This window comes from Triticum aestivum, chromosome 6B, assembly GCF_018294505.1.
Source record: "Triticum aestivum cultivar Chinese Spring chromosome 6B, IWGSC CS RefSeq v2.1, whole genome shotgun sequence".
Lineage (NCBI taxonomy): Eukaryota > Viridiplantae > Streptophyta > Magnoliopsida > Poales > Poaceae > Triticum > Triticum aestivum.
Window position 1 is genome coordinate 681,028,844 of NC_057810.1, and position 16,347 is coordinate 681,045,190.

Genomic DNA, 16,347 nt, shown 5'->3' on the forward strand with positions numbered 1-16,347 from the left:
CACACACACACCCTTTCCCCTTCTTTTTGGCCGAACTTGAAATTATCTTCTGGCTCCCCTCGATGTCAACTTCTATAGGATGGTGATCCATCGTGGTCACTGGCGTCTTCTAATCTACATCGACAATTTGTTGGGTGGCTGCTTCTTCAAACTCCTGGGTTATAAGGCCTTGTATAATGGAAGGTGCTTAGGAGAAGTGCTTAGAGAAATATACCAGACTTTTTTAAGCACAAGTGCGAGTGAATTGCAAAAAACCACCACATTAAAGCGTAGGGTTGCAGAAAAGACTCTTCTACGAATTTGTGTCAGAAAACACTGATTTTGGTCCTAATCTTTTGCAAAAAACACTGATCGACCGTTTTATGCATTTTAACCTCGATTATGACATGTGGGGTCCTGGTATTTTTGCATAGTCACCCTTCATGTAAAAGTCCAAAACGCAATCAGCTCCAGAGGAGGCGGCGGTAGTTGGTTCATGCGCGCGGCGGCGCTGCTGGCTTGGGTCGCCGGCAACTAGGGGCAGGGGCTCGGCATGCGCGCCGCCGCTGGTGCCCGGCCTGTGTGTCGCCGGCGCCGCTTGCTCCGCTGGAGGCTGGGTCGCGCCCGAGTTGCGTGCGCCCGAGCTGCGCGCGCGTGGTCACGTTGGGGAGGGAGGCGGCGACGCTGGGAGGATGGGGCGCGTCGGGAGGGAGGAGGCGGCGCTGGGAGGCGGGGAGGGAGGCGGCGGCGCTGGGAGGACGGGGGCGCGTCGGGAGGGAGGCGACGGCGCTGGGAGGCGGGGGCGGCCGGAGAGAGGTGGTGGCGCTGGGAGGCGGGGGCGCGACGCACCAGAGGAAGGTGGGGGCGTGACCGAGCTGCGCACCGGGTTCGCGTCGGAGAGGGAGGCGGCGGCGCCGGGAGGGAGGGCGGGGCGCGCCGGGAAGGAGGCGGCGGTGCTAGGAGGCGAGGCGCGCCGGAGGGAGGCGGCGCCGCTAGGAGAGGGTCATTTTTATAGGGGTAAAAAATTCAGGGAGGGGAGGACGTTTTGGCAAAAAGACCGTTAGCCACATCAGCAAATGGTGGGCTCCATCTGTCATAATCGTCATCAAGTGGGACAAAGCCATCAACTAGTGTTTTCTGCAAAAGATTAAGCCGAGAATCAGTGTTTCCTGACACAAATTCGTAGAAGAGTCTTTTCTGCAAACCTACGCTTCAATGTGGTGGTTTTTTGCAATTCACTCCACAAGTGCTTATTTGTACAGGAGAGACGCTATAGGCACCGGTGCTTCAGAAAAACTCGGTTTATTTTTCTAAGCACCTCCCTAAGCATCTCCCATTGTATAAGGGCATCTCCAGCCGCGCCCCAGGAAGGCCTCCCCAGGCATTTTTTTCGCGCCGGCGCCGAAAAAACGGCTTAGTCGCGCCCCCAGGAGCCCGATTTTCGCCGGCTTGGGCCGAAAACAGCGCCGGCGGACCCAGCCCGAACCCGGCGCGCTGGGGGGCGCCCGGGGGCACCGGGCGAACTGTTTTGGCGCGAAAAAGCCGCGGGCCCGCCGCGTCAGCGACACGGCTCTCTTCTCAGCCCTTCGTCGTCCTCATCACCTTGTTTCCCGCGGCGAATCAATGCCAAAGCTGCCGCGCTGCCGCGCCGGTCAGCCTGCACCATTGATGCCTCACGGGCGGCGCAGTGAAGACCGGACGACGCGCGTCCCTCGCCCTCCCTCGCCCGCCACGCGTACACACGGTGACACGCGCGCCTTGGCCTATATATGAAGCGCCCCGGCGCACTTGGCGACTCACACTCTCCCGCCGCAGTCGTTCCTCCCTCTCCTCTCCTCTCTTTCGCCGTCCCCCAGTTCACATCCATGGCCGAGCGCTTCCCAGGCGACGGCGCGGCGGCGAACGGCTTCGGCCGCCGCCATCTTCACGAAGACGAGGCTCGCCTCCTTTACGAGGCCGAGTACCCGGTCCCTTCGGACATGCGGGTGCCCGGGACGTGGAGGATCAGCGCGGGCGGCGTGCCGGTGCCCCCGGTACCCACCGGCGCGGCGCGGCGTGCGGAGATCGCACGCATCCGCTCGAACCTGCCGCGTGCGGCGAGGGAGGGGCCACGGTACGCCCCCGACAGCCCGCTCTGGGAACCTTATTTCCGCCGCCGTTAGGCCGAGCAGCTCGAGGCCACCAACGGCGTCATGCCCTCCGACAGGCTCAACGCCGCCGCCCGGCGTCTGTGGTGGGGCGCGCCCGGGTGCACGTTGGAGGCCGTCCTCGAGTACATCGAGGGCGGCAACACGCCGCGCCTCGAGTACCCCGCTCCCCCTTCCTTCTCACGCCACCGGGGAAGCTCCTGGACCCCGAGGCGCATGGAGACCGGGGGGTCCTCCTCCTCGTCCGGCGGCTCGCCCTGCCTCCGCCCCGTCAAGCCGGAGCCCCAGGACACGCCGGTCAGCGCGCGCACCCGCAGCTCCGGCGGCGCCAACGCCTCTCCACCCACCGGCCGCTTCGTCCTCGCCGAGCCCAAGCCGGAGCCCGTCCTCCCCGCGGAGTACAAGGAGATAGCCAGGCGCGGCTTCTCCGACGAGGACGCCATGCGGTGGGCGCGGGACGACTACCTCCACGACGAGATGGTCCGGCAGCGTCGGGCCCTGGAGGAGATCGCCGCCCGCAAGCGTGGGCGCGAGGACGAGCACGGCGTCGTGGTCCTCGACAGCGACGACGACGACGATGACGCCCCCAGACTGTCCAACCCGCCGCGCCAACCGGGGGAGGGATGCAGCAGGGACGGCGGAGGCGGCGACGACGACGACGACGATGATGACGACGACGGCGGTGACTACACGCGGTTCTACCGCCTCCTCGGCATGTAGAACCGCGTGGGCGGGCGGCGAGGGAGACGGCGGGCGGCGAGGGAGACGGCGGGGGTAGCCCGCGGTAGTTTCTTTCTTTTTTTGTAAAATATGTTTAAGTTTGAACGAACTCGCCGATGTTTGCGTTAAATTTGAGTCGTTTTTGCGCCGTGTTTGACTTTTTTGACTAACCGTGGGCGCCGCGACTGGGGGGCATCACGCCCCCAGTGCGCGGTTTAGCGCCGGTGCGCCCCCAGGGGGCGATTTTTTGCCCCTCCTGGGGGGCCAACGGCTGGAGATGCCCTAAGGCCTAAGGGGGCAGGGGATCAGTCCACCAACAGCAAACTTGGCTTCAGCGGGACAAAAGGAATGATGGCCTTCGTGGATCCGAGCGGCGGCGACCTACCATGCACTACTGTAGCATGCAAGTTCATAGTAACATCTCTTTAACAAAAGATGATGACTTCAGCAATCTTATTCATCTCCAAAAGTATCGCCCCATAGTAGGGGAGCGGCGGTAGCGATGCGTCGGCGGCTCGTTCGGGCGGCAGTAGTGGGCGTTTGGTGGTCTCGGGATATCGATGTAATTTTTATTATATGTACGTATTTGAGATGCTTTATACTTCAATATTTTCAGTGAATTTTTATAATATTTTTTTGCGGGGAAAAAATATTATAAAAATTCACTGAAAATATTGAATATATGCAAGTACTATGAAGTTATTTCCCTGAACCATATTCCACATCTCTCGATCCAGGTTTTTCCAAAAAATAAAAAGCTACTAGTACCTAAGAGCAAGAATTTCTTGAGATGTGATCACAATTTTCCAAATTTCCCTTCAAAATCCTGATATACGAGTGTGGAATGAAGCCTGTGCGTGCGGTCTGCGTATTGTTGACTTGCCCGGCCGCATGGCTGCATGCATCGCCTTGTGAAGGGAGCCAGGACAACCAGCAGTGCAGACTTCGAGGTCAACACGAAGACTACACAAACGTCCAACGAACAGCTCACGCTCAGTCTCAGAGCAGAGCGGCCGTGTACTGCCCGAGCGTTCCCACGCCCGTCCCGGCCTCGTCCGCTACATACCCGAGCAGATCTCCCAGAGTTTCCACACCTCGCACGGTACAGTAGCACCAGTGTCCTCACACAGCTCGCTCGATGCGTCGCGGGATAGCCACCACCGAATGCCTGCTCGTCGCCGCCGCCCTCCTCATCCTGGTCCTGCCCATGTCCTGCGCGGTCTCTGCAGGTCGCCGGCCGCCGCCTCCTCCAGGTATGTATAAGCTCGGTGGTTTTCCTTTTGATGTAGTCTGTAATATACATATGAACTGATCGATCGGTGTGGGACTGCATGCAGCGCTGCCGCGAGGTGGTGGTGGCGGCGACGCCGTGCCGCGTGAAGGGATGGCGCTGGCGGCCGTCGGGACCGCGAGGCGGCTGGGGCAGAGGACGCCGGTGAGCAAGCCTCCCTCGCCGAAACCCCACGGCATGACGTCGATGGCCATGCCACCGTCGCCGGCGCCACCGATCTACTAGCTAGGGCCAAGGTCAGGAGTAGTGGATACTGATACGTGTATGTGTTGACGCCCTCGACCGGCTGCGCCGCGCTCTTCCCAGCGGCGATCTCCAGATCTCTTCGTGGTTAACAACCAGCTGCTGTGTGCAATCATGGTTTTGCTACTGATAGACTATGGAACAGTATACAGGAAACACGTGATTTCCTCTTACAATGTTCGTTGGCTAGATTGATCTGAAATATTCTGAAATGTGCTTTTAATCTTAAAAACATCCCGAATATGTTATAGTTCTGGCCCCTAAGATTTAGGGAGTAGGATAATCAGCAATTTTGGTAAGCAAGCATGGCAACTTCGCTGTAATCTGGGTTTCGCTAGAATCTTGCAAACTAAAAATGTCATCCTCGTGACAATATAAATGGTCATCAAAACATTCGCAATTGCCATCCCTCCCAGCGAAAGTGAGCTGAATTGCATTATCATAAATCTTTATGTAAAAAAAAAAATCCTTTGACCCCAATAGCCAGTGAACGTTCGTTGGGATGAATGCCATTTACAAATGATTTTGATGGCAATTTGTGTTGGCCGAGCATGACATTTTTTGTCAGTGAGCATGGCGACTCCGCAACACTTCCGTTTTCACAAGAAAAATGATGTGCTTGCGAACTAAATGTGCCATCCTTGCCATCCTCGCGACATCTAAAGTGATATCAAACGTCACTTACGATTGGGATAGCTGCGATTTTCCAGACAATTTGGAAGATAAAAAAATTGTGCATGCTTTGATAGTAAGAAAATCGACGATCTACATATGGTGGTGAATCTAGTTGGATATTAGCTTATATTTTGGTCAATTATATTGACAAATAGAAAAACCATGAGGCGTTGATCTGCGAAGTAAGACTCATCAAACAAATAGCAAGTGAAATCTTTTGCGCAACTCATGGTGAAGTTCTAAAAAGAGAATGTTTGTTGTCGGTTCACATGCTTGAAACAGAGGTGATGATGTGACAAGTCAAAGTTTGTCTTGCCTCTCCCGTGCGACAATGAAGAAGATGTTGTGTATATGCTGGAGGAGGGATTTTGGTCTCCTATAATAGTTTAGATGCTTTCTAGTTGTTTCATCCGGTGTAGGACATGTCATCTAGGTTACATAACAAATCTACTTCCTGATTTTGTTAGGTGCCATGCGAGGTTTCACCTGACTTTGTTGCTTGTTATGATATGCCTTTATGGTTTGGCTTTCATGTTTACTTGTCATTAGGCCTTGTTAAGCAAGACATTGGTTTCATTTTGAATTGAATCAGAGGGGGTGCTAGAACTTGTGGCAGACATTAAACTGGTGCAGAAACTTGGCTCGAACGTGCAAATGCGGTGCTTGAAGGAAATATGCCCTAGAGGCAATAATAAAGTTATTATTTATTTCCTTATTTCATGATAAATGTTTATTATTCATGCTAGAATTGTATTAACTAGAAACATAATACATGTGTAAATATATAGACAAACATAATGTCACTAGTATGCCTCTACTTGACTAGCTCGTTAATCAAAGATGGCTGAGTTTTCTAGCCATAGACATGAGTTGCCATTTAATTAACGGGATCACATCATTAGAGAATGATGTGATTGACTTGACCCATTCCGTTAGCTTAGCACTTGTTCGTTTAGTATGTTGTTATTGCTTTCTTCATGACTTATCCATGTTCCTATGACTATGAGATTATGCAACTCCCGTTTACCGGAGGAACACTTTGTGTGCTACCAAACGTCACAACGTAACTGGGTGATTATAAAGGAGCTCTACAGGTGTCTCCGAAGGTACTTGTTGAGTTGGCGTATTTCGAGATTAGGATTTGTCACACCGATTGTCGGAGAGGTATCTCTGGGCCATCTCGGTAATACTCATCACTATAAGCCTTGCAAGCATTGTAACTAATAAGTTAGTTGCGGGATGAAGTATTACGGAATGAGTAAAGAGACTTGCCGGTAACGAGATTGAACTAGGTATGATGATACCGACGATCGAATCTCGGGCAAATAGCATACCGATGACAAAGGGAACAATGTATGTTGTTATGCGGTTCGACCGATAAAGATTTTCATAGAATATGTAGGAGCCAATATGGCCATCCAGGTTCCTATTGGTTATTGACCAGAGAAGTGTCTCGGTCATGTCTACATAGTTCTCAAACCCGTAGGGTCCGCACGCTTAACGTTCGTAGACGATATAGTATTATATGAGTTATGTATGTTGGTGACCGAATGTTGTTCGGAGTCCCGGATGAGATCATGGACATGTCATGGAACTCCGGAATGGTCCGGAGATAAAGTTTGATGTATGGGATAATAGTGTTTGATCTCCGGAAGGGTTCCAGAATTCACCGGAAGGGGTTCCGGATGTTTCCCGAAATGTTTCCCGAAATGTTTGGGTACGAGAACACGTTATTTGGGCCAAAGGGGAAAACCCACGAGGCTTTCGGAAAGTGCAAAAGGAAGTTTTGCAGAGACCAGAGGCTAGACGCCAGGAACCCTAGCGTCTAGGGGGTAGACGCCGGGAACCCTGGCGTCTAGCCCTGGAGTCCGTGTAGGACTCTTGCCTTTCGGGCAAAACTGACTTTGAGGAGGCTTTTACTCCAAGTTTCGACCCCAGGGCTCAACATATAAATAGAGGGGCAGGGCTAGCACCAAAGACACATCAAGAAATACCAAGCCGTGTGCCAGCAACCTCGTCCCCTTTAGTTTATCCTCCGTCATAGTTTCCATAGTGCTTAGGCGAAGCCCTGCGAAGATTGTTCTTCACCAACACCGTCACCACGCCGTCGTGCTGCCGAAACTCATCTACCACTTCGCTCGTCTTGTTGGATCAAGAAGGCGAGGACGTCATCGGGCTGAACATGTGCAGAACTAAGAGGTGCCGTGCGTTCGGTACTTGGATCGGTCGGATCGTGAAGACGTACGACTACATCAACCGCGTTGTCATAACGCTTCCGCTTAGCAATCTTCAAGGGTATGAAGATACACTCTCCCTCTCGTTGCTATGCATCACCATGATCTTGCGTGTGCGTAGGATTTTTTTTGAAATTACTACATTCCCCAACAGTGGCATCCGAGCCAGGTTTTATGCGTAGATGTTATATGCACGAGTAGAACACTAGTGAGTTGTGGGCGATACAAGTCATACTGCTTACCAGCATGTCATACTTTGGTTCGGCGGTATTGTTGGATGAAGCGGCCCGGACCGACATTACGCGTACGCTTACACGAGACTGGTTCTACCGACGTGCTTTGCACATAGGTGGCTGGCGGATGTCAGTTTCTCCAACTTTAGTTGAACCGAGTGTGGCTACGCCCGGTCCTTGAGAAGGTTAAAACAACACTAACTTGACGAAATATCGTTGTGGTTTTGATGCGTAGGTAAGAATGGTTCTTGCTCAGCCCGTAGAAGCCACGTAAAACTTCCAACAACAAAGTAGAGGACGTCTAACTTGTTTTTGCAGGGCATGTTGTGATGTGATATGGTCAAGACGTGATGCTATATTTTATTGTATGAGATGATCATGTTTTGTAACCGAGTTATCGGCAACTGGCAGGAGCCATATGGCTGTCGCTTTATTGTATGCAATGCAATCGCCCTGTAATTGCTTTACTTTATCACTAAGCGGTAGCAATAGTCGTAGAAGTAATAGGTGGTGAAACAGCAACCATGCTACGATGGAGATCAAGGTGTCGCGTAATACATCTCCAACATATCTACTTTTCCAAACACTTTTGCCCTTGTTTTGGACTCTAACTTGCATGATTTGAATGAAACTAACCCGGACTGACGCTGTTTTCAGCAGAACTGCCATGATGTTGTTTTATGTGTAGAAAAGAAAAGTTCTCGGAATGTCCTGAAAATCCAGGGAGGTACTTTTTGGAATTAATAAGAATTTCTGGGCGAAAGAAATACACCAGGGGGCCCATGGCTTGTCCACAAGACAGGGGGGTGCCCCCCTGTAGGGCGCGCCCCCCTATCTCGTGGGCCCCATGGAGCTCCACCGACCTCAACTCCAACTTCATATATTCCGTCTCGCGGAGAAAAAAATCACAGAGAAAGTTTCATCGCGTTTTACGACACGAAGCCGCCGCCAAGCCCTAATCTCTCTCGGGAGGGCTGATCTGGAGTCCGTTCGTGGCTCCGGAGAGGGGGATTCGTTGCCGTCGTCATCATCAACCATCCTCCATCACCAATTTCATGATGCTCACCGCCGTGCGTGAATAATTCCATCGTAGGCTTGCTGGACGATGATGGGTTGGATGCAATTTACCATGTAATCAAGTTAGTTTTGTTAGGGTTTGATCCCTAGTATCCACTATGTTCTAAGATTCATGTTGCTATGACTTTGCTATGCTTAATGCTTGTCACTAGGGCCCGAGTGCCATGATTTCAGATCTGAACCTATTATGTTTTCATGAATATATGTGTGTTCTTGATCCTATCTTGCAAGTCTATAGTCACCTATTATGTGTTATGATCCGACAACCCCGAAGTGACAATAATCGGGATACTTCTCGGTGATGACCGTAGTTTGAGGAGTTCATGTATTCACTATGTGTTAATGCTTTGATCCGGTTCTCTATTAAAAGGAGGCCTTAATATCCCTTAGTTTCCACTAGGACCCCGCTGCCACGGGAGGGTAGGACAAAAGATGTCATGCAAGTTCTTTTCCATAAGCACGTATGACTATTTACGGAATACATGCCTACATTACATTGATGAATTGGAGCTAGTTCTGTGTCACCCTATGTTATAGCTATTACATGAGGAATCGCATCCGGCATAATTATCCATCACTGATCCATTGCCTACGAGCTTTTCATATATTGTTCTTCGCTTATTTATTTTTCCGTTACTACTGTCACAACTACTACAGAAACCCAAAAACATTTATCTTTACTTTTGCTACTGTTACCATTATTATCATACTACTTTGCTATTAAATACTTTGCTGCAGATAGTAAGTTATCCAGGTGTGGTTGAATTGACAACTCAACTGCGAATACTCAAGAATATTCTTTGGCTCCCCTTGTGTCAAATCAATAAATTTGGGTTGTACTTCACCCTCGAAAGCTGTTGCGACCCCCTACACTTGTGGGTTATCAAGACTAATTTCTGGCGCCGTTGCCGGGGAGCATAGCTCTATTCTCTGAGTCACTTGGGATTTATATCTGTTGATCACTATGAAGAACTTGAAAGACGCTAAAACCAAGATCTATCCCTCAACTACGAGGGGAGGTAAGGAACTGCCATCTAGCTCTGCACTAGATTCTCCTTCCGTTATTAGTAGGCTTGCGACACCTAAACCTGCTATTGATATGAATTCTAATATGTCGCATGTTATTGATGATGCCACTTCTGCTACGCATGATGAAACTACTTCTGTGTGTGATATTACTTTGCCATTAGGTGAATTTCTTGATGAACAACTTGCTAGAGTTAGGGGGAATGAAAATATTGAAGATGCTATTATTGATGATAGTGATGATGAAGGTTCTCCCAATGATTATGTATTGCTTGTTGTTCCTAAGGGTTATGTTATGAATGAAGAAGTTGCTAGGGAAATTTTTGCTTGCAATGATAGATCTGATCTTAAGAAATTATTGGCTAAATGGAAGCAGCAGTCTCTTAATGCTAGAATGAAACCCGACCCTGCTTTTGCTACTTCACCTATTTGTGTTACTGATAAGGATTATGAATTCTCTGTTGATCCTGAAATTATTACTTTAGTTGAATCTGATCCTTTTTATGGCCTTGAATCTGAAACTGTTGTGGCACATCTTATCAAGTTGAATGATATAGCTACCCTGTTTACTCATGATGAAAGATCTCGCTATTTTTATATCCTTAAGATATTTCCGTTCTCATTAAAGGGTGATGCTAAGACTTGGTATAATTCTCTTGCTCCTGGTTGTGTGCGTAGTCCCCAGGATATAATTTATTACTTCTCTGCTAAATATTTCCCTGCTCATAAGAAACAAGCTGCCTTGCGGGAATTATATAATTTTGTGCAAATCAAAGAAGTGAGTCTCCCACAAGCTTGGGGGAGGCTTCTTCGGTTACTTAATGCTTTGCCTGATCATCCTCTTAAGAAAAATGAAATACTTGATATCTTTTATAATGGACTAACCGATGCTTCCAAGGACTATTTGGATAGTTCTGCTGGTTGTGTTTTTAGGGAAAGAACAGTCGACGAAGCTGAAATATTATTGAATAATATGTTGACTAATGAAAATAATTGGACTCTTCCTGAGCCAATTCCTGAAGCAATTCCTGAACCAATTGAGCCAATTCCTGAGCCTGTTCCTAAACCCACTCCAAAGAAGAGAGGTGTTTTATTTCTGAGTCTGAAGATATGCAAGAGGCAAATAAATCATCCAACTCAAAGGATGATGAGGATTTTGAGCGCTTTGGTGAAATGATTAGACCTATTTTCTTACGTATGCATTTAACTGATATGCTGAAAGTAAATCCTTATGCTAAGTATATGAAGGATATCATTACAAATAAAAGAAAGATACCAGAAGCTGAAATTTCCACCATGCTTGCTAATTACACTTTTAAGGGTGGAATACCAAAGAAACTTGGAGATCCGGGGGTACCAACTATACCATGCTCCATTAAAAGAAATTATGTTAGAACTGCTTTATGTGATCTTGGAGCCGGTGTTAGTGTTATGCCTCTCTCTTTATATCGTAGACTTGAATTGAATAAGTTGATACCTACTGAAATATCTTTGCAAATGGCTGATAAATCAACTGCTATACCTGTCGGTATTTGTGAGGATGTGCCTGTTGTGGTTGCAAATGTCACTATCTTAACGGACTTTGTTATTCTTGATATTCCCGAGGACGATAGTATGTCTATTATCCTTGGTAGACCTTTTTTTAATACTGCAGGGGCTGTTATTGATTGCAACAAAGGCAATGTCACTTTTCATGTTAATGGTAATGAGCATACGGTACACTTTCCGAGGAAACAATCTCAAGTTCATAGCATCAATTCTATTGAAAAAGTTCCGACTATTATTTTTGGAGGTTTTGAATTTCCTCTCCCTACTATCAAGAAAAAGTATGATATTCTTATTGTTGGGGATTTTCATATCCCCGTTCCGTGTTATTCGGAATGAGCTTGTTAACAAGACTTGATCAACCTTGTTAGTGGATTCATTTTGATGATCATGAGATGGATGAAACTAGAAGGCACAACCTTCTGTACCCTCTTTTTACTTTCTGTTATTTAAAATAAATAATGCAAAAATAGTATTATCTGTCTATTTTCTGATTTATCCATGCATTAAAAAATAGTTCAAAAATAGAAGTGCTCCAAATGCCCTGCAAATTTAGTATGATTTTTTCTGGAATATTTGAGGATTTTAGGCACTGAAATCACTGCAGGAGGGGCAAGCACTAGGCCACGAGAGTGGAGGGCGCGCCCCCTATCTCGTGGGCCCCTGGTGGCCCCCCTCCACTTATGCCAGCACCCACACACTTCATCTTCTACCCAAAAAAATCCCCATCCAGCTCAAGCACGAGTTCTAGCTCGATTTGCTGCTATTTTCGATCTCCTTGCTCAAAGCTCCATTCACAAAACTGCTTTGGGAGATTGTTGCTTGGTATGTGACTCCTCCATTGGTCCAATTAGTTTTTGTTCTAGTGCTTCATTCATTGCAAATTTTTGCTTCTTAGGCAACCATGTTCTTGAGCTTGCATGTTAAATTTTTGAGGTCCCAAGCAATTCCAATGCATGATATAGGCTCTAGGCACTTGTAGGAGTAGTTGCTATCAATCTTGTTTTAGTTTTATGCACTTTTATTTTGAAGTTACTAAAATTTCAGAAATTTTCAGAAAATGTTAAGGAAGTTTTTGAGGGGCTCTTCTAGCCAAGGCTCTCAGGAAAAACAAGCCAAAGAGAAGGAAAAGGCCAAGTATAATCTTCCTCGCTTGGCGGAAGTACGGTCGTGTGAATGGCCATGTGAGGATTTCTTGAAAGAAGCTGGAATTCATGAAGATTTTTATTCTCTGATCAAGACTGCAGGCCTCACCGATTTCATCAACGACCGAATCGGTCAGTATCTCTTACTCACAAATACTTTCGTGCAAAACTTTTATTATTATCCTAAGAAGTCACCGCCTGCAGTATCATTTCATTTATATGATGAATTCAGAGAAATGTCTTTAAGTAATTTTTGCGAGGTGTGTAGGATACCTTATGAGGGAGAATTAGAGGAACCCCATCGTAAAGATGTGGATGGCTTTGTTAATACTATTGTTGTAGAGTAGCCAAAGAAGGGCTCTGAGGCAAAAGTCTCTAGCATACACTTTCCTGTTTTACGCTACTTTGCCATATTTGCTAGTAGATGCTTGATTGGTCGTGGAAATAGTGGAAACTTGAGCGTTCCTGATATTATCATTCTTCAACATTCCTTGCTTGGAGACAATACTTTTAGTATGGGTGCCGTCGTTGCTAAACTGCTAGCCCTAAATCATACAAAAGGCCCCATATTTGGAGGTATCTATGCTGCACATCTTGCTAGACATTTTCAAATACCCATTAGGCACCTTGAGAAGGGGGAGATAAAATTGCCTCCTCACATTTTGGATTACAAGAGCATGGTAGCACACAAGTTTATTGTTGACAACGAAGATAGGATGCTCTTGTATAAACTTAGATTCAATAAGAAACATTTTAAGATTATTATTTTGCCTGCGCCTCTGTTGTTTGATTTGCTTGCAGAAAATTTTCTTGTCACACCGGAAGCGGTGAACAATCATCGAGCCCAAGCTTTTACTCTAGAACCTGAACCTGAGCCGGAACCTGAGCTGGACCCTTATCGTGCATCATCTGTCCAGTGGGATCCGGAGATGACTAGCCAGCATTATCCTGATTACACCTCTCATTACACCGGAGAGAGTAGCGGCGGTCCTTGGTACTAGACCAACTTAGGCCAAAAGCCTAAGCTTGGGGGAGTATGTATTTCTCACCGACTTTACATTCATGTTCACACACTAGTCGTTGGTGCTCATACTCTTTCATTGTATTATCCATGCTAGTTTAAATTTCTTTTTCTAGTTTTCTTCTTGTGTGTTTGATAAACCTTAAGAAAAACCAAAAACATTAGTTAGTTTAATTTCCATGCTTGTAGTAGAATTAAAATAAAACCCCAAAAAGATTTCTAGTTCTTCTTGTTGGGATCTTTCCCGTGTAAATAGTTTTCTTTTCTTTTCTTTTTTTTGGGGATCGAGAAGGCCATATTGAAAATGCTTAGTGGCTCTTATATGCATGATTGTTTATTTAATTTAGAGCCCATATTACTTGTCTTCTCTTTTGAGTTGAATGCTTGTAGATTCCAGCTTAGTCCAATGCACGTGCACTCTTATTATTATACACATCGTTCGGTCGTGCAAGTGAAAGGCAATAATGACGATATATGATGGACTTATTGGGATGAGAAAAGCTGGTATGAACTCGACCTCTCTTGTTTTTGTAAATATAATGATTCATCGTTTCTGAGTCAGCTATTATGAAGTAAACATATTTGTAATGACATTTAGAGATTATAGTTTCTTGTGCCATACTTAATTAGCTATGAGTTATAATGGTTTACCTTGCGTGCCAACATGCTATTAGAATGATTATGATGTGGTATGATGGGATGGTATCCTCCTTTAAATGAATTGAGTGACTCGACTTGGCACATGCTCACGCATGTAGTTGAATCAAATCAACGCAGCCTTCACGATATTTATGTTCATGGTGGATTATATCCTACTCATGCTTGTACTTGGTGTGAATTAATTATAATGCATGCTTACGACTGTTGTTGCTCTCTCAGTTGGTTGCTTCCCAGTCTTTTGCTAGCCTTCACCTGTACTAAGCAGGAATACTGCTTGTGCATCCAAATTCCTTAAACCCCAAAGTTGTTCCATATGAGTCCACTATACCTTCCTATATGCGATATCTACCTACCGTTCCAAGTAAATTTGTATGTGCCAAACTCCAAACCTTCAAATGAAATTCTGTTTTGTATGCTCGAGCAGCTCATGTAACAACTAGGGCTGCCTATATCTTCCATGCTAGGTGGGTTATTCTCAGAGGAGTGGACTCTGCTCCTCATTCACGAGAAAGGGCCGATAACCGGGATGCCCAGTCCCACGATCCAAAAAGATCAAAGCAAATCAAAATAATTAAACAAAACTCCCCCAGGGCTGTTGTATGTTGGAGGCACTCGTTGTTTCGAGCAAGCCATGGATTGATGCTTGTTGGTGGTTGGGGGAGTATAAACCTTTACCATTCTGTTTGGGAACTGCCTATAATGCATTAAGTGTGGAAGATACATCCATCTCATAGGTGTTGCGTTGACAGCAAAAGTATGCCGCTCAAAATGTTATTCAATCTCTATTTTAAAATCGAGCTCTGGCACCTCTACAAATCCCTGCTTCCCTCTGCGAAGGGCCTATCTATTTACTTTTATGTTGAGTCATCACCCTTCTTATTAAAAGCACCCGCTGGAGAGCACACTGTCATTTGCATTCATTACTATTGATTTATATTGGGTATGACTTGACTGGATCTATTTTACCATGAATTACAATGTTTAGTCAGTCCTTGATCTTTCAAGGTGCTCTGCATTTATGTTTTGCGGTCTCAGAAAGGGCTAGCGAGATACCATTTTGTTATATCATGTTATAATTATTTTGAGAAAGTCTTGTCATCCGAGTTTTGTTATTATGGCTCGCTAGCTGATTATGCTATTAATATGAGTAATTGTGAGAGTTAAGTGTTATTGTCAGTATGGTTAGTTCATAATATTTGCTGAAACTGGAATGCTAGCTTTTCATGTTTACAACAACAAGAGCAAACATAGTTTGTAATTTTTTTTCTTTATCACTTTCAGTTTATCAACTGAATTGCTTGAGGACAAGCGAAGGTTTAAGCTTGGGGGAGTTGATACGTCTCCAACGTATCTACTTTTCCAAACACTTTTGCCCTTGTTTTGGACTCTAACTTGCACGATTTGAATTAAACTAACCCGGACTGAAGATGTTTTCAATAGAACTGCCATGATGTTGTTTTATGTGTAGAAAAGAAAAGTTCTCGGAATGTCCTGAAAATCCACGGAGGCACTTTTTGGAATTAATAAGAATTTCTGGGAGAAAGAAATACACCAGGAGGGCCAGGGTCTGTCCACGAGTTAGGGGGGCTCGCCCCCTGTAGGGCGCGCCCCCTATCTCATGGGCCCCCTAGAGCTCCACCGACCTCAACTCCAACTCCATATATTCCGTCTCGCGGAGAAAAAAATCATAGAGAAAGTTTCATCGCGTTTGACGACACGGAGCCGCCGCCAAGCTCTAATCTCTCGGGAGGGCTGATCTGGAGTCCGTTCGGGGCTCCGGAGAGGGGGATTCGTCGCCGTCGTCATCATCAACCATCCTCCATCACCAATTTCATGATGCTCACCGCCGTGCGTGAGTAATTCCATCGTAGGTTTGCTGGACGGTGATGGGTTGGATGAGATTTACCATGTAATCAAGTTAGTTTTGTTAGGGTTTGATCCCTAGTATCCACTATGTTGTGAGATTCATGTTGCTATGACTTTGCTATGCTTAATGCTTGTCACTAGGGCCCGAGTGCCATGATTTCAGATCTGAACCTATTATGTTTTCATGAATATATGTGTGTTCTTGATCCTATCTTGCAAGTCTATAGTTACCTATTATGTGCTATGATTCGACAACCCCGAAGTGACAATAATCGGGATACTTCTCGGTGATGACCGTAGTTTGAGGAGTTCATGTATTCACTATGTGTTAATGCTTTGGTCCGGTTCTCTATTAAAAGGAGGCCTTAATATCCCTTAGTTTCCACTAGGACCCCGCTGCCACGGGAGGGTAGGACAAAAGATGTCATGCAAGTTCTTTTCCATAAGCACATATGACTATTTACGGAATACATGCCTACATTACA